Source organism: Phacochoerus africanus, chromosome 15, assembly GCF_016906955.1.
Source record: "Phacochoerus africanus isolate WHEZ1 chromosome 15, ROS_Pafr_v1, whole genome shotgun sequence".
Lineage (NCBI taxonomy): Eukaryota > Metazoa > Chordata > Mammalia > Artiodactyla > Suidae > Phacochoerus > Phacochoerus africanus.
Window position 1 is genome coordinate 132299577 of NC_062558.1, and position 24112 is coordinate 132323688.

Below are 24112 nucleotides of genomic sequence, written 5' to 3' on the forward strand. Positions count from 1 at the left end.
CCCACTGAGTGAGGCCAGGGATCGAACCTGCATCCTCATGGATACTAGTTGGGTTTGTTAACTACTGAGCCACGACAGGAACTCCTGTAGAGATGATTAAGACATGGTCCCTGCCCTTGAGGAGATCACAGTCCCTTGGCAGAGACGCCACTATAATTTCAAACTGGGGAGCAGTAGGGTCACAGAGGAGAGAGGGCTATTTCTTCCTGAAAGGTCAGAAAGGTGTTTTTTTTTTTTTTTTTTTCCTCCTTGTCTTTTTAGAGCCACATCCACGGCATATGGAAATTCCTGGGCTAGAGGTTGAATCTTAGCTGCAGCTGCCTGTCTACACCACAGCCACAGCAACATGGCATCTGAGCCACGTCTGGGACCTCCACTGCAGCTTGTGGCAGTGCGGGATCTTCAACCCGCTGAGTAAAGCCAGGGGTCAAACTCACATCTTCATGGCTACTACTTGGGTTCTGAACCAAATGAGGCACAACAGGAACTCCCAGTAGAAGATTCTTAGAGACAGTGAGATTTGCCTGGGGTGTCCGTTCTTGCCTCTCTGCCTAGACAGGTTTTATTTGTGACAGATCAGAGGGTGGGATGGGGCTGGAGGGAAACGCCATTCTGAACAGAGGAAGCAGCATGGAAAAAGAAAGAGGAGGAACAAGCAAGATGTCCATCTATAGCGGAGTAGGTAGGCTGTGCTGTATTCATAAAGTGTAACAACATTCAAACTGTTGCAACACACGATGACATAAATTCATCTCACAAACACAAGATCGAGTAAAAGAAGGTCGACCCCCAAGCGTACCCCACAGAGGGTGTCATTACAATTACATGAGGTTCAAGAGCAGGCCACACGAATCTATGGTGATAGAAATTGAACAGTGGTTACCTCTGGCTGGCATAGGGAGGCTTTTGGGATACTAGAAATGTATCTTGATCTGGGTGGTGGTTATACAGTTTATGGGCCTTTATACTTAAAGGGTTGTAGACTTTATGTGTCTTAATCAGCTTGGGCTGCTATAACAAAATACCATGGACTGGGTGGCTTAAACAGAAGTTTATTTCTCACCATTCTGGAGGCTGGAAGTCCATGATCAAGGTCCTGGCTGATTCTGTTCCTGGTGGAGGCTCTTACCTGAGGTGCAGGTGGCCACCTTGGCGTGGAATCTTTGCATATATTGGGGAGGTGAGCTCTCTGGTGTCTTTTTTTTTTTTTTTTTTGATATGGACACTGATGCTATTGGACCAGGGCCCTGTCCTTATGACCTCATTTAACCTTAGTTTCCTGTGTAAAAGCCCTATCTCCAGATAGAGTCACACTGGGGGTGGAGTCACCAATGTATAATTTTGGGGGGACACATTCAGCCCATAACACTACACCTAAGTTATACTTCAAAACAGAACAAAAGAGGAGTTCCTGTCGTGGCTCAGTGGTAAGGAATCCAACTAGTGTTCACAAGGATGCAGGTTTGATCCCTGGCCTCACTCAGGGGGTTAAGGATCTGATATTGCTGTGGTGTAGGTTGCAGATGCGGCTCGGATCTGGTGTTGCTGTGGCTGTGGTGTAGGCCAACAGCCGCAGCTCTGATTCGACCCCTAGCCTGGGTGCAGCCCTAAAAAGACAAAAAAAAAAGAGAGAGAGAGAGAGAGAGAGAGAGAGAGAGAGAGAGAGAGAGAGAGAGAGAGAGAGAGAGAGAGAGAGAAGAAGAAAGAAAAGAAAGAAAGAAAGAAAGAAAAAGAAAGAAAGAAAGAAAGAAAGAAAGAAAGAAAGAAAGAAAGAAAGAAAGAAAGAAAGAAAGAAAGAAAAAGAAAGAAAGAAAGACAGACCAATGTCAATTCCTCATCCAAAGATTCCGATTTGATTTGTCTGGAGTGGGGTCTTGTCCTAAGAACTTCTTAAAACAATTTTTATTTATTTACTTATTTACTTATTTATTTATTTATTTATTCTTTTTAGGGTCGCACCCGCAGAATTTGGAAGTTCCCAGGCTAGGAGTCAAATTGGAGCTGTAGCTGACGGCCTACATCACAGCCCCAGCAATGGGAGATCCGAGCCTCATCTGTGACCTACACCACAGCTCATGGCAACGCCAGATCCTTAACCATCTGAGTGAGGCCAGGGATCAAACCTGCATCCTCATGAATGCCAGTCAGGTTATTAACCCACTGAGTCTCAATGGGAGCTCCTGAAATTTTTTTTAAAAGCAGTCCCGGTGATGCTAATATGCTGCAAGTCTGAGCCCCGCCGAGCAGTCCCTCTTAAAGACCCTCTCTCTGAGGTTCTAGGACTTGAACCCGGCAGCAGAAGCAGCTGCTGGGCTTATCCTGGAATGCACAGGCTGCAGGGCTTGAGAAGAAAATCAGTGCAAAGCTCTCTTTTGTCTGAAGGAAATCTTGTGTGAATTGCTGGTGCAGAGATGGCTGCTGAAGCGCCCAGCCTCAGGGCAGTCTGGCCCTGTCACCACGTGACTCTAATAAGACTTCTCAGAGCCAGTCCCCGTGTGCACACCTGCACGGGCTGCTCTCGGCAAGGGCCCAGGCTTGGAAACCCTTTTCAGCTTCTCGAAAGCCCCACTGATGAGGCAGGAAAGCCGTGATTTGAAGCCACAGTGGACCAGGCGAATAATTGTGAATGGAATTCATGCTTGAGACTTCTGGTTCTCACAGCTGCGGATGGGGGGTTCACCATGGGAATTCTGAGTATTGTTCAGGGCTGACTGCAGCTTCCATTGTTGGGCTCTGATTACAGCTTTTGTTTCACCATAAAGTACAGTTATTAAATGCCAGCCTGGAACAAAGATGTATTTACATGCCAGGGGGTCGAGGAAGGCAAGTTATTTTTAGAGCTGCCCTGCTATTAAGTCCTCCGATGGGGGAGGGGTGGGGGGGAGGTTGGGGGGGGGTACCTTCCAGCTTTTGGGTGAAAGTGAGATGTTTTTGAAGGAGTGGAGATGATTGAAAACAGTGAAGAAGGAGTTCCTTTGGTGGTTCAGCTGGTATCCATGAGGACCCAGGTTTGATCCCTGGCCCTGCTCAGTGGGCTATGGATCCTGTGTTGCCGTGAGATGTGGTGTAGGTGGCAGACACAGCTGGGATCAGGCGTGGCTGTGATGTAGGCTAGAGCTACAGCTCCAATTGGACCCCTAGCCTGGGAACTTCCATATGCTGCAAGTGCAGCCCTGAGATTAAAAAAAAAGAAAGAAAGAAAGAAAAGAAAAAGAAATCGGTGAAGAAGCCATTGCAATACTGCTCTAATCTACCCAGGTCAATTTATTTATGTATTTGTGTGTGTGTGTGTGTGTGTGTGTGGCCAGCAGAAGGGAGTGGGGTGGGTGCACTTGGGAAGGCAAATGCAAATCCCACTGTGTTAGCTAGAGATCTCCAGAGAAACAGACACATAGAAGAGAGACAGATGGGTAGATAGATAGATAGATGGAAAGATGGGTAGGTAGCTAGATAGGAGTAGGTAAGGGAGGTGTTTTATTACAGGAAATGTCTTATGTAGTTATGGAGGCTGAGAAGTCCCATTATCTGCGCTCTACAACCTGGAGGACCAGGAAAGCTGCTGGTGTAATTCAGTCTGAGTCCTGAGGCCTGAGAATCAGGGGTCAGTATTGGAGGGCAGGAGAAGCTGGACGTCTCCACGTAGAGACAGTGAACTGGCCCACCCCCCACCCGCCCACGTTTTCGTTTATTTTGGCCTCAATCAGATTGGGTGGTGGCCAGCCGCATGGGGCAGGGAGACCTTTACTTAATCTACGGATTCAAACGTTGAACTCTTCCAAAGACACCTTCGGAGACACATCCAGAAATAATATTTTACTGGCTATCTGGGCTCCCTTAACCCAGTCAGGTGGGAACATAAAATTAGCCACCACGTCCCCCAAGACTGGCATCCTGGGTGCTTCTAAATCAGGCCCTTCTTATTTCCTCAACCCCATGTCCACAGGGCCCTGCCCTCTGAGGTTCAAGACCACAATGTGTACTTCTTCTTCTTTTTTTTTTTTTTTCAGGGCTGCACTTGTGGCATATGAAGATTCCCAGGCTAGGGGTCTAATTGGAACTACAGCCACCGGCCTACACCGCAGCCACAGCAACACCAGGTCCGAGCTGTGTCTGCGACCCATACCACAGCTCTTGGGCAACGCTGGATCCTTAACCCACTGAGTGAGGCCAGGGATCGAACCCCTGTCCTCATGGATACTAGTCAGATTACTGCTGAGCCACGACAGAAACCCCCACAATGGGTACATCTATCACCAGGATGTGTGTGAGGTCTGCAGCGGGTGAGATATTTCTAGAATCTACCCACTGCCCAGATGAGAGGCAATGAATGTGTGAACCTGCTCAGGTGGGTTGAGGAATTAGGCCAAACAAGGTAATACTGATGGAGCCTTTAATATATTCCAGGCACTTAGCTAAGAGCTATACATGCATTAGTCCATTGAAGACTTATGATGAGGCTGTGACATCATCATAATATCAAGGCCAATTTATAGATGAAGAAATGTTGAGGTTCAGAGAAATAAGGTAAGAAGCCCAAGGTCATGGCTAGTCAGCTCAGATGGACTCCAGAGACCATGCTTTTTGCTTGCCTTTCCTGGAGTCCAGAGGGTAAATTGGTGGAGCCATGCCTTCTGCTTCCTTTCCCTGGGGGTCTCAGCATGGCACACGGCCAGCCTTCCTGACACTTGAGGCACTGGTTCTTGTTGAACATAAACAAACTTGTGACAAATGGCAAGATGGATAACAGAAACCAGTGGCCTAGAGTTCCCTTTGTGGCTCAGTGGTTAACGAACCCGACGAGGATCCATGGGGATGTGGGTTCGATCCCTGGCCTTGCTCAGTGGGTTAAGGATCTGATGTTGCCGTGAGCTGAGGTGTAGGTCGCAGATGGGGTTCGGATCCCTTGTTGCTGTGGCTGTGGTGTAGGCCAGCAGCTGTAGATGATTAGACCCCTAGCCTGGGAACCTCCATATTTTGCAGCTGCAGCCCTAAAAAAGCAAAAAAAAAAAAAAAAAAAGAAACCAGTGGCCTTTGACTTGAAGGGCTTGGCAAGCATTCGAGTCACCCCTGGGGAGGTGCAGGGGTCTGAGCTGCAGGGATCCACAGCCCACAGACTTGTATCCCAGATCCTCCTCCAGCTTTGTCTGGAAAGAGCCCTTCACCTTCTAGAATGTCTGCTGCTTTAGTGTGGCAATTAGCTACCCAGCTCTGGACCAGGACAAGCACCTTGGCTTCAGGAAAATCTTCCTTTTCGTGTTTTCATGCCACAAGGGGGCAAGAGTTTTCACATTTGGATACTAGCAGGCATGGTGTCCCCCACAATTGCAGGGCTTGCCAGAATCCCAGTCCTGTCACATGTGGTCAGGTTAATTAATAGATGACCTAACTGGGGCTGGAACCTCACCGGACCACAGAGATCACAGGGTTGTTGGGGACCTTTAGGTCTTCTGTGGCATCAGGCTGTATCCAGTGCCAGGTTCCCTTCTTTGCTGCTTGACTGTCCCAAGGCAGGAAAGACCTGGTCCTGCTCTCTAAAAATCTTGGTGGCAAAATCATCCCCTCTGACCCTCAATATTTTTGCTCTGTAGGCCTGGAATTGGGGTTGGTCACTGACCTGTTTGGAAATCCTGTTCTTGCTCCTCCGTAAGCATGACATAGGGACAGTCCCTCGGGCTTCCTGCTGAAGGAGGATTGTGTTCCAGCCCTGGGATCCAAGAATTAGCTCCAGGAGGAGACTCAGTCACCGGCTCTGTACTCTGGGCCGGTCACCTAATCCTGCCCCTCCCGTGTGATGACTGAGAATCACCCTTCTCTTGGCTTGGCTGAGGCCAGGTACTTGGGAAGCCAGGAGGGCCAGTCTTCTAATCCCCAGCCACAAAAGCAACCCCACCGACTCCCTTTCCAGGGTACGGATTCCATTTCTACAATGAAAACTAAGGAAGAGCTGTATTTACCTCTCTGCTACCCAGTTTCTAGAGGGGATAAGAAAGGAACAAAGCTGGGTTCAGAGAGTGTTTGTTTGATTCTTGTTCTCTCTGATTTCTAGTAAAAACCGGAGTTTCCTCCTTCTGGAATTGCTCCTTCCATTGACCTCTGATTCTGACTCTGTCCATAGAGGGGGCTGGGGGCACTCATCATTCAACAAATATTTCTTTTTTAAAAAATGTAATTTTATTGAAGTATAGCTGATTTACAAGGTTGTGTTAATTTCTGCTATACAGCAAATGATTGAGTCATAATGTACACATATCCATTCCCATATAGGTTTTCAGAGAACATTGAATAGATCTCCCTGTGCTCCCCGTTCATCATCCATTTCATACACAAAATGTTGGAGCTCCCTTCGTGGCTCAGTGGTTAACGAACCTGACTAGGATCCATGAGGATACGAGTTCGATCCCTGGCCTCGCTCAGTGGGTTAAGGATCTGGTGTTGCTGTGGCTGTGCATAGGCTGGCAGCTAGAGGTCTGATTTGACCCCTAACCTGGGAACTTTCATATGCCGAGGATGTGGCCCTAAAAAGACAAAAGACAAAAACAAACAGACAGACCCAAAATGTGCCTTTGCCATTCCCAAACCCCTCGTCCCTCCCTCCCCCACCCCCACCCTTCCTGTTTGGTAACCATAGGTTTGCTTTCAAAGTCTGTGAGTCTGTTTCTGTTTTCAACAAACGCTTCTGTTCTGAGGATACAGTGAGGGACAAAACAGATAAAATCCCTGTCGGTGTGGATGTTGCATTTTAGTGCGACATGAAGAGAATAAACAAGATAAATAAGTAAAACATATAGCGTGGGGGTGTGATCCTTGCTAAGGAGAGAAAAAAAAAAAAAGAAGAAAAAGATAAAGCAGGGAAGGATCTAGGAAGTGCCTGTGAGGGGAAGGAAAGTCAAACGTTGGAGCGGGACAAGTGCTCAGTCCCTTTCTGTGTGACTTGGGATCAGTCTCCGGATTTCTCTTCATGGCTCTATTTTGTGTTTTCAAAGGGGCTAGTGCCTGTCTGGAGGATCCAGGGCACAGCATGGAAGCATATACAAGGGGCTCAATAAATATCTCTGTTGTTGTTTTGTTTTTTTAGGGCTGCACCCACGGCACATGGAGGTTCCCAGGCTAGGGGTCAAATTGGAGCTGCACCTGCCAGCCTATGTCATAGCTATGGCAACTCGGGATCCAAGCTGCGTCTGGTCTGTGACCTAAACCACTGCTCATGGCAATGCTGGATCCTTAACCCACTGAGCAAGACCAGGGATCGAACCCACATCCTCCTGAATACTAGTTGGATTTGTTACCACTGACCTACCTCGGGAACCCCATCCATAAATATTTTTGCTAAAAACATCCAAGTGCATTACACATACGAGGCAGGAAGATGATGACGACAAAGATGCTTTAAAGGTAACCTGCAGATTCTTGAATTCAGACTCCTCCTCTCCCTTTTCTTCAGATGACAAGTATCCACGGAATATTCCAGCATTCCTCAGCACCGTCTGTGGGTCCTGAATGTTCTTGGTTTGCTCCCAGACTGTAATTTCAACAAGGGAATATTCCACATACTTTTTTTTTAATAACACTGAAAACACTGTTATATAATAAATCTCTCCATCCAAAAAAAAAAAGGCTGGAGGAAAAGCGAAGTGATTTGGGGGGTTTTGTTTGTTTTGTTTTGTTTTAGGTTGTGATTTTTATTTTGTTTTCTGTCAGCGTGTTTATTGGCTGATCCTGAGCCTTCTACACAGCAGGGTGCTAACAGGTTCCGGTTATACTGCAACCTTGAAGTAGCGCTTGCTGTGTGTCTTTGGGCAAATTGAGCCATTACTCTGGCTTTCCTCGTTGTCTATAAATGCGACTCCAGGTGTCAAACAACGTTTGGGGCTTGTTAGGAAAAAAGAGCAAAGGAATAATTTAAAACCACTCAGTCAATCCTGTCACGTGGTAATAACTCTCAGGAGAAAGTCTCCCTCTCTCAGGAGGGAGTGAGAGTCTCTGCATCAGTGGTCTGATCGCTGCATGTGGGTTTTCAGATCAAATGCAAGACAGTAACTTTGAATTTGAATTTCAGATAAACAAGGAATCTTTTTTTTTTTTTTCTAAGTTACGTATGTCCCAAATATCTCATCTAGAATTTTCTAGGATTCTGGAGCTGGAGACCCTTCTAGACTCTCTAGCCAGGGAAGACAAGTTCAAATGCCTAGAGAGATCAAGCAGGTGACATCTGGATTTTTATTTAAAATCTCCCTTTTTAAAAATTAATTTATTTTATTTTCAGGGCCACACCCAAGGCATATGGAAGTTCCCAAGCTAGGGGTTGAATAGGAACTGCAGCAACTCAGGATCCGAGCCATGTCTGCAACATACATCGCAGCTTGCAGCAATGCCGGATACTTAACCCACTGAGCAAGGCCAGGGATCGAACCCACGTCCTCATAGATACTAGTCGGGTTCGTTATAGATGAGCTACAACAGAACTCCTCGAATGTCCCTATTTAAAATTTTTTTTTCTTTTTTTTTTTGGCTTTGTCTGTGACACATGGAAGTTCCCAGGCCAGGAATCGAACCTATACCACAGCAGCGACCAGAGCCTCTGCAGTGACAACACTGCATCACAAGAGAACTCCTGAAATCTCCTATTTTTAAATGTTAGCCACACATTCGGTTAAAAATAAAACCCACTGTGTGAGCAAAAGGAAACAGCTCTGGCCAGTTTATAAACTATGATGGGCCAAATCCTTTCAACCATTGTAAAGATGAGGAAATGAGGCCTCGGGAAGACAGGTGTCAGTACGGCCACACTGCTAAGGTTTTTCAAAAGATAAGAAAACAATCTCCTCGGAAATGTTGAAATGTTGAAGAGCAGCTGAAAGAGCCGGGGGGAAGCATTCTCTGCAGTCTGGAGAGCTTTTTCCTCGCCATCGGCTTATCAGATCCTGAGAATATTCTCTAAGGGGAGCAGGTGAGGTCACTGGGCATCAGAAAGGCAACATGCCCCCTCTGCCTAATGTCACAGGTCAGTGCCCACAGATAGGTCTAGGGCTGTTTTTCACTTTGCCTCTCTTTGGGATGAGATAATATCTTAGTTTCCTTTAGGATCTCAAAATGGTAAACTCTAAATCCGATTTTCTGCCTCATAAACAGAAGTGAGTCAGGAGGTCAGCCTTGGTGATGAGACTTTTTTTTTTTGTCTTTTTGCCTTTTTCTAGGGCCGTACCCTCGGCATATGGAGGTTCCCAGGCTAGGGGTCTAATCGGAGCTGTAGACGCTGGCCTACACCACAGCCACAGCAACGCTGGATCTGAGCTGCGTCTGTGACCTACACCACAGCTCACGGCAACGCAGGATCCTTAATCCACTGAGCAAGGCCAGGGTTCCTAGTCGGATTCGTTAACCACTGAACCACAATGGGAACTCTCGTGATGAGAACTTTTAACCCAGTTCACAAATAAAGATGGGGTTAAGTCGTCTCAGTTTCAGCCATGTCACCAGCCTGGGCAGCATTTGCCTTGTGTTTTCTGTCCTAGCAGCTGTACATATACAGCTTGTCCATGGCTGGACATTGGTTTGTCTCCTGCACATCTTCACATAGGAAGGATGTTCTGAAAGGTGTTGATAAAGATTTCGAAGGGGGAAGGATGTGATCTAAGGCTGTGTGGGGGAAGGAAAGGAAGAAGGACTCAAATGAAACAAATATTTATTGAGAACCTGGTGTGTGCCATGCACTATGACAGGCGTGGCATATAATCCTTTCCCAGCTCTTTGCATGTCTGAATAATTCTGTTTTTTTTTTAGGATTCAGCTCAAAATTCACTTCCCCTGCGAGGTTTCCCTGACCATTCTTCTTCTTCTTTTTTTTTTTTTTGGACTTTGTCTCTTCCAGGGCTGCACCCGCAGCATACGGAGGCCAGGTATGGAACCCGAAACCTCCTGGTTCCTAGTTGGATTCCTTAACCACTGAGCCACAAGGGAACCCTTGACTATCCTTTTTAATGAGCCCCTCCTTACACTGTCTCTTTAACTTGTTTTGTTTCTCCAAGGCATTAACCATTAACATATGTATTTATCTTTATCCTTTTTTTTTTCTTTTCTTCCTCCACCCCAAACACCCTCTGACCCAGGCTGCACTTGAGGCATATGGAAGTTCCCAGGATTGGAATTGGAGCCACAGCCACATCAATTCCAAATCGGACCTACACCGCAGCTCACTGTAACGCCAGATCCTTAACCCACCGAGCGGGGCCACAGAGGGAACTGGCATTTTCATGGATACTAGTTGGGTTCATTACTGCTGAGCCACAAGGGGAACTCTCAATGTATTTTATCTTGCTTTTTAAGGACTAGCTCCTCCTACAGACTGCAGGCTCCATGACACTTGTTCTCAAGTGTATACCAAGTCTGGACTTGACATGGTAGGCGCTCAACAAACACTTGAAATATTTACGAATAAATATTTATGACAACACATATCTACGTTCCAGCCTTTGGACTAATCGAATTTCTACTAAACCACCCTTTAAGTTTCTCTAAGCCTCCTGTCCTATTAAGTAGGAAGTGGATCTACAGTTCTAGAGAGAAAGAAATTGTTAGGAGCAAAGAATTGGGGTGAAGAGTTGTAAAGCTTTTTTTCCCCAGGTCGCACAATAGCCTGTGAATTTATACCTCCTGGACTGATTATGGGACAGCTTGCAAACTAATTAGCTGCAAAAGAATGAAACTTATTTTTAAAGATCCCTGTGCCTGGAAGTTCTAGGCGGTGACATAAGACAATCCTGAATTCCAACCTCGAGCCAAGCCTGGTCGTCCTGAAAAACTACGAATCCCAGGATGCACCGCAGTGCAAGGGCCCAGAGCCCCGTGCGCGGTCTTCCCCCGAGGCGCCCGGGGTCTCCTCCCTTGGAACCAGGAAAGACGCCCGGAACCCGGCCCACCACGCCTCCAGGACCTGCGCGGGGCGTGTCGGGACTTGTAGTCTCCGCGGGCTGGGAGTGCCTGCTCCGGAATCTCGGCCGCCGTCTGGGGGCTGAGGCGGCGCGGGCACGCGTGCGCAGTGCGCAGGCGGGCCGTCGTGGGCGCCGCTCCCGGCTTCTCACTGCCTGTGGGACCCCGGGCCGCGGCGGCGCGGGTGCTGCAGGTCCAGGGCCGCTGGGAAGTTCTGCGTGAGGACCTCCGCGGCGCCGGGGCGGGGTGAGCCGGGCCGGGCTCCGAGAGCGCGGCGCCCGCTGAAGCGAGCTGGGAGGCTCGAGGGGCTGGCGGGCACTGGTGAGTGCGGGGCGGCGGGCGGCGCGGAGTCCCGGCCCCCGCGGCTCCTCTGCTCGCGGGTCCGCCCTTGCGGCTGCACCTGGGCGAGGCCGCGGGGCCGGCTCACCTGCGCGCGCCAGCTCCCGGCGGCGTCGTCTTCCCGCGGCTCCTTCCTTTATTGTTTTCCTGACCTCGGCCCTCGGCGGTGTCCGGCGGAGGAGGGTGGGGAGCCCGGCGGCGGTCGCCGTCGCCGGGGAGCTAGCCCGTGGTTCTGCTAAAAAGTGCGGTCGCGCCCTCCCCCTGGACGCCCGCGCCAGGCAGCTGTCCGGGGATTCCCGGCAGGCGACGCCTGTCGGAGTGGCTCGACTTCAGGGCTGTGCCCACCGGGGCTCAGCTGCCTTGGGCATCGTTTTTTATTATTTTCATGCGCTTTCATTTTAGGACTCACCGAGTCAAGTCGACTCCGCCCTGCGCCTTAGCATCCTGCAGTGTTAGTGCTTTACCCTCGCACCTTAATTATGCAGATGACCAGTGCGACAGCTGGAAGTGACTTATCCAGGGTCACTCAGGTAGCACCAGGGAGGCAACCGGAACCCAGGTGTTTAAGCTTAGAGGCCAGCTGCCAGTCGCACCGCTTTGGGACAGTCTTGAGTGGTTTGTGGTTTATTTCAGATGCTTTCTATTGACCCTCCTGGATAGACCATCGGAGGGGAAAGTGTTGTCATAATGAAAGTAGTGTTTACTGCTTTTGGTAGAATTGTAGTTGTGCTGTGCCCCAAAGCAGAGCAGTTGCCCTCGGCTGGGCACCTAAATAATGAAACTCCATCACTGTTTGGGGGCAGGTGCTAGTGCAGGTTATAGAAGATACAGCCAGGCAATTTGTGCCATTTTCCTGTCCTGTTTCACCTTCCAATCCTAGTACTTGTTTTCTTATTTTACGATTGATGGTTGTCTGTTTTGATAAGATTTTCTTTGCTTTGACGAAGTCATCGCCCTTTGTGAATTAGTTTTCTAACTAGAAAATCTTATTTCCTGTGTGCTTAATGACTGGAACCAATAGTGCACTATGCGGTTTTTACCATTGTCTTTTATCTTCCAACTACTGATCAATCTGCTCTATTTTCCCTCAAGCACTCAGCTCACATACTTTCTCTGGTTAATGCCATTGAAACACGTTGCAGCAAAATTTGGGTAAGCTTTTTATGATTCAGAGAAAAACTTGAAAAAAATCATTCTGTAAAACTTGGGCTATTATTAAAAAATAGATTCATGCTGACTAAACTGCTTATTCTCGTAACCGAAATTTTCATGTTGGGCAAAAAAATATTTCCCTAAATAGCGTTCGTTTAAATATTCCTTACCTCGAGTCATTTTTTCCCAGGGGAGAGCACATTTTATGATACTTATATGTTTAAACAAGACTATTTAAGCTTAGCAGAATTTGAGTTAATAGTTGGTTTATTTTATGGTGCTATAAACCCAACTGTACCCATTGATAGGATTCTCTTGAAGCATATACCTGGATCAGAGGATATGGCTGTTAATTTGTCCTTTGAAGTAAGCAGGGGATTACTTTTGTGACGTTAAGAAGATGTGATTTATATGTATTGAAACTGCTTCCTACTTCACTTTATCCTGTTAACTAGTGTTTTTATTGTTGCTTTGGGGAAGGAGGGGGAAGTAGCAGATTTGTATCTTTTCTTTTTTCCTCTGGGTTTTAGCAATGTAGCACAAGAGGAAAGAGGTAGTGTGTAAATTTGAGTTTGTCATAGACTAGGAGAGACAGTAAAACAGGATAAGTGTACAATTGTTAGGAAATTGCCATGAATTCATAAGCCGGAAGGACCTTTTTAGAATTGTTTGAGGACATTAAGAATAGCATTGAATTACTTTCTTTAAAAAGTCACTGTGGGCAGTATTACATGTTGGTTGTTAATGTATGGGATATGATGATATTGAAGACTCCTAGGAAAATACTTGGGAAAGATGGAAATATTTTATTTTTTTATAGGGCTTTTTCTCTAAAAATGTTTAATGCAGCTTTAAAAAAAAAAAGTCAACTTAAGACTGAAAGTTCTTGACGCCCTAGTGCAAAACGCATAGTTACTTCTACTGGATGAAACCCACGAAGTAATTTATTAGCATAATTTAAGTCAGGCTTTGACATTGAAAGACTGCTTGATGTTAAATAATCATTCTTGTTCTTGTTTGAACAACTGTCATTTAAGAGTGAGGAAGATAAATTGTTTTCTGAATAAAATGTAGTAATTATTCAGATGTGACAGTACTTACACTCTGCCTTCACTAGACAGAAAATCTCAAATTCTTCAGCAGCAACTGTCTCAGTTGTGAGCTGAGGTAGTGTACAAATATTCCTTGTTCACGTACTTGGGCATTTTACTTTTTGTTTGTTTGTTTGTTTTTGCTTTTTAGAGCCTAACTGAGACGTTTGGAAGTTCCCAGGCTAGGAGTCCAATCAGAGCTACAGCTGCTGGTCTACACCACAGCCACGGCAACGCCAGAATATATCCGAGTCTGTGACCTACACCACAGCTCATGGCAACACCAGATCCCGGACCCACTAATTGAGGCCAGGGATTGAACTTGCATCCTCATGGATACTAGTCAGATTCATTTCTGCTGAGCCATGATGGGAACTCCTGAGCATTTTACTTTTGATAATATTAAAATTTGATTTGGAGTTCCTGGCGTGGCTCAGTGGTTAACGAACCCGACTAGAAACCGTGAGGTTGCAGGTTCGGTCTCTGACCTTGGTCAGTGGGCTAAGGATCTGGCGTTGCCGTGAGCTGTGGTGTAGGTTGCAGACACGGCTCAGATCTCCAGTTGCTGTGGCTCTCGCGTAGGCGGCTGTGGCTCCGGCGTAGGCTGGCAGCTGCAGCTCCAACTGGACCCCTAGCCTGGGAACCTCCATATGCCATGGGAGCGGCCCTAGAAAAGGCAAAAAGACTAAAAAAATAAAATTTTGATTTTAAATTTCAAGATGATTCTCCTCTCTTTTTTTTTTTTTGGCTGCACCCATGGCATTTGTAAGTTCCTGGGCCAGGGCTCCAAGCCACAGCTGTAACCTATGCCACAGATGCCCTGTGCCACACCTGCAGCAACACCAGATCCTTAACCCACTCTGCAGGGCCAGGGATTGAACTGTGCCGCTTCAAAGACAGCCGTTGCATCTTTAACCCCTGTGCCATAGTGGGAACTCCAGATTCTCCTCTTATTTCAATATGCAATGATACAATATAATAGTTTTAGTAGGAGATAAATATTAAAATCTAGTTTTAATTCTTTTGACCATTTTTAAGTTCCAGGCATTCTGGAATTTATTGAACTGGTATCAGGAAGGAGTTCCTAGGGCAGAAATTTTCTGTACCTTTAGATGTTTGTCTATAATGCTTACTCATTTTTAGAAACATAAAAGTATGGGTTTTTTTTTTTTCTAATTTAAAAATGAAAATTCCTGTTGGCATTTGTTACGGCAGTAGGATTTTGTTATGCTTAATGAATAACATTAAGCCTTTTGAACTCTGAGTAATATTTTTCCCCAGTAGCTGCTGTGTGATGAAGAACATGTGAGTTTGTAATTCCTAGAAGATATTTAAGCAAACATGTGTTTCCTGTTTATTTTGATAAACCTTTGATTAGTTGAATTGCTTTGAATTAGGAAGATTGTATTTTGAGGATATTATATCGTAAGCATTCTTTGAACTGTAATTTCTATTGAATGTAAAAGAAAAGGTCATTTAGGATTTTTTAAAACACTTTTTAGAGTCTTAAAAATATTGAAATCAAATATTTTTCCCTACGTGGAACCATTATCAGACTTAACAATCCAATAGTTTCATTCTTCAAAAAGTTGTGGTTTTACTCCTTTAGGCAGCCTAGCCTTTAATAGTTTAACCATTGAAATCTGGATTCAATTTAACAACTTCTTGAAGAAAGGAGAGTCACAGGCACTTAAAATTGGAAGCAATCTCAAAGGACTTCTTATGTAGCTTCTCACTGGGTACAGTAAATCCCCCATGGGAATTTGCATGTCAGGTTCAGTACGGGCGATAATGCTGTTCCTTATGTCGTCAAGTTAGTGAGCAGTCTGAGTTTGGTGAGGACAAACAGAAGACGTTACATTTTTCAGCATTGACTGCTTTCAACTGTGCTTTGTAGGATCTTCCCTCTCCCTGTTACCTCATGACTTCATGGGCAAATGGTAGCTTTCCTATCATTTACAGCTATTAAAAGCTCCAGTATAATCTATTTAAGGAGTTCTCTTGTGGCTCAGCAGTAACAAACCCAATTAGTATCCATGAGGATTCGGTTGGGTTCGATCCCTGGCCTCACTCAGTGGGTTAAGGATCCGGCGTTGCCGTGACCTGCCAGATCTGGTGTTGCTGCGGCAATGGTTATGTAGGCCGGTGGCTACAGCTCCTGTTGACTTCTAGCCTGAAAACTTTCATATGCCGAGGGTATGGCCCTAAAAAACATAATTCAATTTAAGTTTAAACCTTTAATCTTCTGCTAAAGCTCCTCTCCTCCTTTACCCCAGTATCTGGCCACTTATTCCCCGAAATACTTGGAGTAGGGAGGGATTGTGATATGCTCCCTGGATGCCTCGTTCGCTTCCCTCTTCGGGGATCTATTTGGACAGAGAGTAGTCAGAAGAAAAGTATTTCTTTTTTGGGGGCCACACCTGTGGCATGTGGAGGTTCTCAGGCTAGGGGTCGAATTGGAGCTACAGCTGCTGGCTTACACCACAGCCACAGCAATGTAGGATCTGGCCTATACCACAGCTCATGGCAACGCCAGATCCTTATCCCACTGAGCCAGGCCGGGGATCCGGTGAACCCGAAACCTCATGGTTCCTAGTGGGATTTTTTTCCACTGCACCATGACAGGGACTCTAGAAGAAAAGTATTTCTTACCTGGTGTTATTAAAGCCCTCTCTTGACTAATAATGGCCAGCTGTTCCTGTCTACTGGTAGGCTTTCAAACTGGAATTCACGGTGAGATCTTGCAGGGAGACACCCCATTGCACAGTCTGGGTGTGAAATTGGCTGTGGGTTAACCTTTGCCAGCCTACACTCCCACCTTGTTCCTGTCCTGTCGTCTCCCCATTGGTCCCTTTGAGTATTTGGGGGTGAGGCAGGTTTCTCTCTGCAGCCAGATTTTTTGATAACAGCAGTATAGCTCAAGTCCACTTACTGTCTGTAATTTCCACATAACCCACTGGAAACTTCCTTTTGGTGCCAGATGGTGGCATGCATGCTGCTTAAGTCTGCCCCCTTTCTGTGCCTTGCCATTTCTCATCAATGCTCTTTGTCCCCCTGCTCAAACAGGCGCAATGTCAGTCACTCCTGCTTCATAAACAGACACTGAACTGGAGAATGAGATCTCCAGTTCTCAGACCTCCTGGTCTGATCTTGGTGAGTGTCTTGGCTGTGCCCCCCACCCCCTGCTTGGGTGACTATCCCCTTCTCCCTGGGTCCTCCCCGAACACTTCTCAGTTCTACCCTCTTCTGTCAGCTGCTTGTATAGAGTGGAATGACAGCGAGGCATTGGTGAGGGTGCTAGAGCCCTGAGGGGTGCATGTGTGTGGTGGCAGGCAGCGGGGTTGGTGCTAGACTCCACGGGTGTTTGCTCATTGATGTCTGTATATCCTCACCTTTGTGTGTGTCCAATTTTGGGACAAGACCAGTCAACTAGTCAGCATCTAATCAACAGAAGATACTCATGTCCTTTGGGTCTCATGAGGTCTCACTGTGCAGAATTTAATTTTTTATTTTCTGTTTCTTACTGATTTTTGCAATTTTTTTGACTTATTTCATAGTTCCTGACTGATGAAGTGTTAACTGTGTATGTTAATTTATGAATGTTTGTATGATCTAATGACCACTTAGAGCACAGGAACAGCTGAAGGATGGATTTTGTGGAGGTTTTAATATAATTTTCTGTCCTTATCTCATAATAGCTTTATTAAAAATATAAATCCAAACAGAAATATAATTTTGGACTCTTTTCCTTCCAGCCTCTAAACAAACCGGTCAGTTAAATCTGCTAAATGATTTCTCATCAGATGAGGAAAAGGCAACCTTCTGTTTGGAGACTAAGCATTAATATTTGATGCAATGATTATGGATTTCTTAATATTTCATTCAACAGGTAGTTCCAGCTACTGTTTTAGGCATTGGAGAAGCAGTAGTAAATAGAAAAAAAAAAAAAAAATCCCTGCTCTCATGGAGCCTATATTCCAGTGTGGGGAAAGAGTCAAGAAATAAATAACTGAATGATATTGTTTATTAGCAATAAATGCTAAGGAGAAGAATGAAGCAGGGGATGAAGATGGGAAGTGGCAGGACAGTTTGGAGCATTTGCAGTTTTAGATAGGGTGTCAAGAAGACTTCTCAGAGAAAACGGCATTTGAGTTAAAACACCTTGTGGGGGAGCTTGTCTAGTGCAGTAGGAGTCCAGTGCCCAGATGAGTAAGCACCAGGGAGATTGGGACAGGCCGAGGGTATGGAGGAGAAGCCTGTATGTCTAAGAGCTTTGCTTTTGCTTTTATTAATTGCCTTAAAACAATGGTTCTTTATTTTATTTTGTTATTTGGTCTTTTTAGGGCTGCACTGGCCGCATATGGAAGTTCCCAGGCTAGGGGTCAAATCAGAGCTTCAGCTGCCAGATCCTTAACCCACTGAGCAAGGCCAGGGATCAAACCCGCATCCTCATGGATATTAGATGAGTTTGTAATTCTCTGAGCCACAACAGGAACTCCGATTCATACTGTCTTTAATTTGCATGCATTGTATAAAATGTTTCCTTTTGTATTTGTGCATCTTTTCTCTTAATGTGAAAATCTGGGTTTCTAATAACTAAAATCATTTTGTTGCTTTTACTTTAAATATAATCACAGCATCAGTAGATTCACAATGTCCTATTATGCACCTGAAGTACTATCATATACATAAAATAGTTTCAGAATTACAATATCTAGTAGAATTGCTGGGTCATAGGATAAATGCATATGTCGTTTTGTTAGGTGGTGCCTCAGAGGGTTATAACATTTTTCATTCCCACCAGTAATATATGAAGTCCCTATGACAGCCTGACCGAAATGGTATACTGTCAAACCTCTGTTTTTTTTTTGCCAACTCTGTAGATGAGAAGTGGTATCTCTCTGTAGTACCGGGTTTTTTGGGGGGAACTTTTCTATTTTGAAGACATAGAAACATCCACAAAAGTAGGTAGTATTGTATAACTACAGTACCCATATTTAGTCCCAACAACTGTCACCCCAGGCCATCCCCTCCTTCTTGATTATTGCAGATAACATTTTATCTCTGTATCAGTTAAGTGTCTCTAAATGATGAGGATTTTCTTGGTAACATAACCACAGTAGCATCTCCACACTCAAAATATGTATCTGTCATGAGGCAGTATTCAAATTTCCAGACTCCTGAGATAAATCAGAGTTGTTGTTAACTAGACTTAAATAAGGTCCACATGTTGTGATTGTGTCTTTTCAAGCCTTTTAATTTATGGGTTCTTCCTCCGGTTCCTTTCCCTCTACTCCTTTGGAATTTATTTTTTAAGAAACCATATTGTTTGTCCTGAGAATTTTTTTTTTTTTTGTCTTTTTGTGTTTTCTTGAGCCACTCCCACGGCATATGGAGGTTCCCAGGCCAGGGGTCAAATCAGAGCTGTAGCCACTCGGCCTACGCCAGAGCCACAGCCATACGGGAATCCAAGCCGAGTCTGCCACTCACACCACAGCTCACGGCAACGCCGGATCCTTAATCCACTGAGCAAGGCCAGGGATCGAACCCTCAACCTCATGGTTCCTAGTCAGATTGGTTAACCACTGAGCCATGACGGGAACTCCGTGAGAAATTTATAGTTTGGATTTTGCCCTTTGAGTCTCTGTGATGTAGTTTAACATGTTCTTCCTCTGTCTTCTCTGTAAATCAGTAATTGGATCTAGAGGCTTGGTCAGATTCAGGTATTTTTACACTTTTTTTTAAATTTAAATAAATGTTTTGTAGATGGTGTAAATTCTTCCACAAGGAGGCACATGAAGTCTTGTTTGAAAGCCTTTTTTTTTTGTGGTTTTGGGAGCAGTACTATCTCTGTATGGGATTTTCTTATTATGAGTGAAGTTGAGCATCTCTTCATCTGTTTAAGGGTCATTTTTGTGTCTTTTTCTGTAATACGTCTGTTCATGTGTTTGGTCCATTTTTCTATTGAACTTTAATATATTTCCCTTGGCATTTTTTGCAGACTCTTTAAATGTTGGGGAGAAGCTGCCAGCATTTTCTGCTGGTTTTGACTTGCTGATCAGGATTTGCCATTCAGAATCTTTTTTTGAGTTATTTGTAGTCAAGGGAGTTCCCATTGAAGCTTAGCAGGTTACAGACCTGACTAGTATCCATGAGGGTGCAGGTTGGATCCCAGGCCTCCCTCAGTGGGTTAGGGATCTGGCGTTGCTGTGAGTTGTGATGTAGGTCCAAGAGGTGGCTCAGATCCCATGTTGCTCTGGCTGTGGCTGGCAGCCTCAGCCCTGATTTGACCACCTACTTAGCCTGATTATTTGTAGTCAAATTTAGCAATAGTTTTTTTTTTTTTTTTTTTTTTTTTTTTTGCTTTTTAGGGCCATACATGCAGCATACGGAAGTTCCCCGGCTAGGGGTCGAATTGGAGCTGCAGCTGCTGGGCTACGCCACAGCAACTCAGGATCCGAGCCACGTCTGTGACCTACACCGCACCTCGTGGAATCACCAGATCCTTAACCCCCTGAGTGAGGACAGGGGTTGAACCTGCATCCTCATGGATGCTAATTGGTCTCATTACCACTGAGCCACAACGGGAATTCCAACATTGGATTTTTTTATTGCTGCTGGAATTTTAAATCTTTTGGGGGTTTAAATTATATGCAGTAAACTTAAAAGAGTTTACAATATGATGAATTTTGACCATGTTGTTGCATGTAGTAGTAGTTCTTTTATATTGTAGAATGCTATTCTGTAGTATAAATATACATTTTATTTATCTGTTTACCTTTTGATGCCATTTGGGTTATTTCTAGTTTGAGACTATTATGAATAAGGTGCAGTAAATATTTGTGAGGTCATCTTTGCATTTCGATTCTGTTGAGTAAATATTTAGGAGTGGAATGACTGGCTCATAGGGTAAGTGTATGTTTGATTTTATTGCCAAAACTTTTCCCGTAGTGATTGTACCATTTTACGTTCCCATCAACAATACATAAATTCTGGATGTACCACATCTTTGACAACATTTGGTGTTGTCAGCTTGTTTTTAATTTTAGCCATTCTGTTGAGTGTATGTGGCATCTTCTTTTTTTTTAATCAGCATTATTGAGGTATAAATTAACCAACAGTAAATTTTACCCTTTTAGCATATGATTCTGTAAGTTTTTTTGTTTTTTGTTTTGTCTTTTAGGGGCCGTACCCACCGCCTATGGAGGTTCCCAGGCTGGGAGCTACAGCTGTCTAGTTGGAGCTATAGCTACCGGCCTACACCACAGCCACAGCAACTCGGGATCCAAGCCGCGTCTGTGACCTACACTGCAGCTCACAGCAATGCTGGATCCTTAACCCACTGAGCAAGGCCAGGCCTGTGTCCTCATGGATGCTAGTTGGGTTCATTAACTGCTGAGCCACGACGGGAACGCCTGAGTCTCTGAGTTTTGATGGATGCATGCAATTATATAAGCTCTACCATAATCAAGATATGCAACAGCTATGTTGCCAAAAAAATTTCTCTCCTCTTCTATCGTTGTTAGGCCTATCACAAGCCCTAGCAACTCTGATCTGTTTTCTGTCGCTGTAGTTTGTTTTTTAATTTGTAATTGGTACACTTCACTCTGTGGTGTGTCAACCTATTTTTGATAAGTGCATAGGTGTGTATCCTACCAGAATCAAGATATGGAGTAGTTCCATTACTCTATGAATTACCCTTTGAAGTCACCTCCTCTCACTGATCTAATGTGTTCTCTGTCCCTATAGCCTTTTGGTTTGGCTTCTTAACTTTGCAAAATATATTTGACATTTCCCATATTGTGTGTATCAATAGTTTGTTTCTTTGTTTCTTTTTTTTTCTTTCTTTTTTTTTGTCTTTTTGCCTTTTCTAGGGCCGTTCCCGCAGCATATGGAGGTTCTCAGGCTAGGGGTCGAATTGGAGCTGTAGCTACCAGACTGTGCAACAGCCACAGCCATACCAGATCCTTAACCCACTGAGCAAGGCCAGAGATCGAACCTGAAACCTCATAGTTCCTAGTCGGATTTCTTAACCTCTGAGCCATGATGGGGTGGGGGGGAACCCTCCAATACTTTGTTTCTTTATCTTGCTAAGTAGTATTCCCTCACCTTGGGTGTACTGCAGTTTCTTTCTTTACCAGTTAAAAGACATTTGGGTTGTTTCCACTTTTTTCCCAGTTATGGCTAATGTTGCTTTAAACATTTACATGTAGGTTTTGTGTAAACTTAGTTTTCAGTTCACTTGGATTAATACTTAAGAGTGGGATTGCTGGGTCATGTTGTTAAGGGCATGTTTAACTTTCTAAGGAACTGCCAAACTGTCTTCCCAAGTGCTGTGGCATTTTGCATTCCCCCACAGCAATGATAGGGTATTGATTTGTTTCAAATCCTTGCCAGCATTTGATATTTTTGTTTTTTTGGGGGGATTTTCTTCTAAGAGCAGTTTTAAATTTTGATTAAGTCCATTATATCAATCATTCTATGGTTTAGGTTCTTTGTGCCTTATCTAGGAAATCTCTGTCTACTCCCAGGGTCATGAAGACCTTCATTCATTCGTGTATGTGTATGTATATATTTTAAGAAGCTTAATTGTACATTAAGTTTCCGATCCATTTCAAGTTAATTTTTTCCCACATGGATAGCTAATTGTTCCAGCACCATGTTTTGAAAGACTGTATTTCGAGTTGCCTTGACATCTTTGCTGAAAATCAGTTGACAGGATGTGTATGTATCTGTTTCTGGATGCTGTTGTGTTCCATTGATCTATCTTTTCATAGTCCTATACCATCTTTATTTCCATAGCTCTATTGTAATCTTGAAATCAGGTAATGTTAAGTCTGTTTTTTGGGAAATAGATTTAGCTTTTCAAAGTGATTTGCATTTCTATATGTATAATAGAATCACCTTTTCAATTTTTATAAAATATTCTGGAATTTTGATATATTGTATCAGTGCTTCATTCTGTGTCTGGAAAATATTCCACTGTGTGTATATATTTTGACCTGTTGATGGACATACGGGTTGTTTACACTTTTTGGCTACCTTGAATAATGCCGCGGTGAACATTCATGTGTAAGTGTTTGCGTACCTGTTTTTAGTTCTTTTGAGTATATACTTAGGAGAGGAAATACTGAGTCATATGGTAATTCTGTGTTTAACTTTTGAAGAACTACCAGACTTGTACACAGCTCTTGTACCATTTTACATTCCCACCAGAAAGGTAGGAGGGCTCCCCATTTCTCCACATCCTTGCCAATACTACTTATTTTCCTCTCAGTTATATTCATCCTAGTGGTTGTGAAGTAGTAGCTCATTGTGATTTTGGTTTACATTTTTCTAATGAGAAATAATACTGTGCATCTTTTTGTGTTGTGTTTGGCTATTTATTTATCTTAAGAGAAATGTCTTTTTAAGTCCTTTGTCCACTTTTTAATTGGGTTCTTTTTGTTGTTGTTGAGTTGAAAGAGTCATATTTGTATCTTCTGGATAGTAGACCCTGATCTGCAAATATTTACTCCCACTCTGTAAGTTGTGGTTTCATTTTCTTTCTTTCTTTCTTCTTTTTTTATTTTCCCACTGTACAGCAAGGGGGTCAGGTTATCCTTACATGTATATATTACAATTACATTTTTCCCCCAGCCTTTCTTCTGTTGCTACATGAGTATCTAGACAAAGTTCTCAATGCTATTCAGCAGGATCTCCTTGTAAATCTATTCTTTTTTTTTTTTTGTCTTTTTTGTTGTTGTTGTTGCTATTTCTTGGGCCGCTCCCGCGGCATATGGAGATTCCCAGGCTAGGGGTTGAATCGGAGCTGTAGCCACCGGCCTACGCCAGAGCCACAGCAACTCGGGATCCGAGCCGAGTCTGCAACCTACATACACCACAGCTCACGGCAACGCCGGATCGAGGGTTAGGGTTAGGGTTAGGGTTAACCCACTGAGCAAGGGCAGGGGCCGAACCCTCAACCTCATGGTTCCTAGTCGGATTCGTTAACCACTGCGCCACGACGGGAACTCCCTTGTAAATCTATTCTAAGTTGTGTCTGATAAGCCCAAGCTCCCGATCCCTCCCACTCCCTCCTTCTCCCATCAGGCAGCCACAAGTCTCTTCTCCAAGTCCATGATGTGGTTTCATTTTCTTGATGTTCTTTGATGCAAAAGAGTTTTTAATTTTTATGAAGTCCGGTTTGGCTTATTTTTTTTTTCTTTTGTTGTTTATCCTTTTGATGTCATATCTAAGAATTCATTGCCAAATCCAAGAGCATGAAGAGTTTCCTCTTTGATTTCTTAAAGTTTTATAATTTTAGCTCTTATATTTTGATTAATTCATTTTGAGTTATTTTTTTTTTTTTGTATATGGTATAAGATGGGGTCCAGTTCTTTAACATGTAGAGATCCAGCTGTCCCAGCACCATTTGCTAAAGAGGCTTTTCTCTCCCCTTGATGAAAATCAGTTAGCCATAGATGGAAGTTCCCTTTGTGACTCAGCAGTTAACAAACCCAAATAGAATCCGTGAGGATGCGGGTTCCATCCCTGGCTGCGCTCAGTGGGCCAGCAATCCGGCATTGCTGTGGTGTAGGTTGCAGATGCAGATCCTGTGTGGC

General features: G+C 44.4%; 1 protein-coding gene across 4 annotated transcripts in view; it reads left to right on the plus strand.

Moving 5' to 3' along the window:
* The first annotated feature begins 11040 nt into the window (after positions 1–11040).
* The window catches only part of PLEKHA1 (pleckstrin homology domain containing A1), a 56483-nt gene continuing 43411 nt past the window's right edge, over positions 11041–24112 (plus strand). The window contains exon 1 of one of the 4 annotated variants that reach the window (XM_047760263.1): positions 11041–11247. The gene's annotated coding sequence lies outside the window, so the exon portion shown is untranslated. The remainder of the gene's footprint in view (positions 11248–24112) is intronic. The other 3 variants (XM_047760264.1, XM_047760267.1, XM_047760265.1) reach the window with 3 other exon arrangements.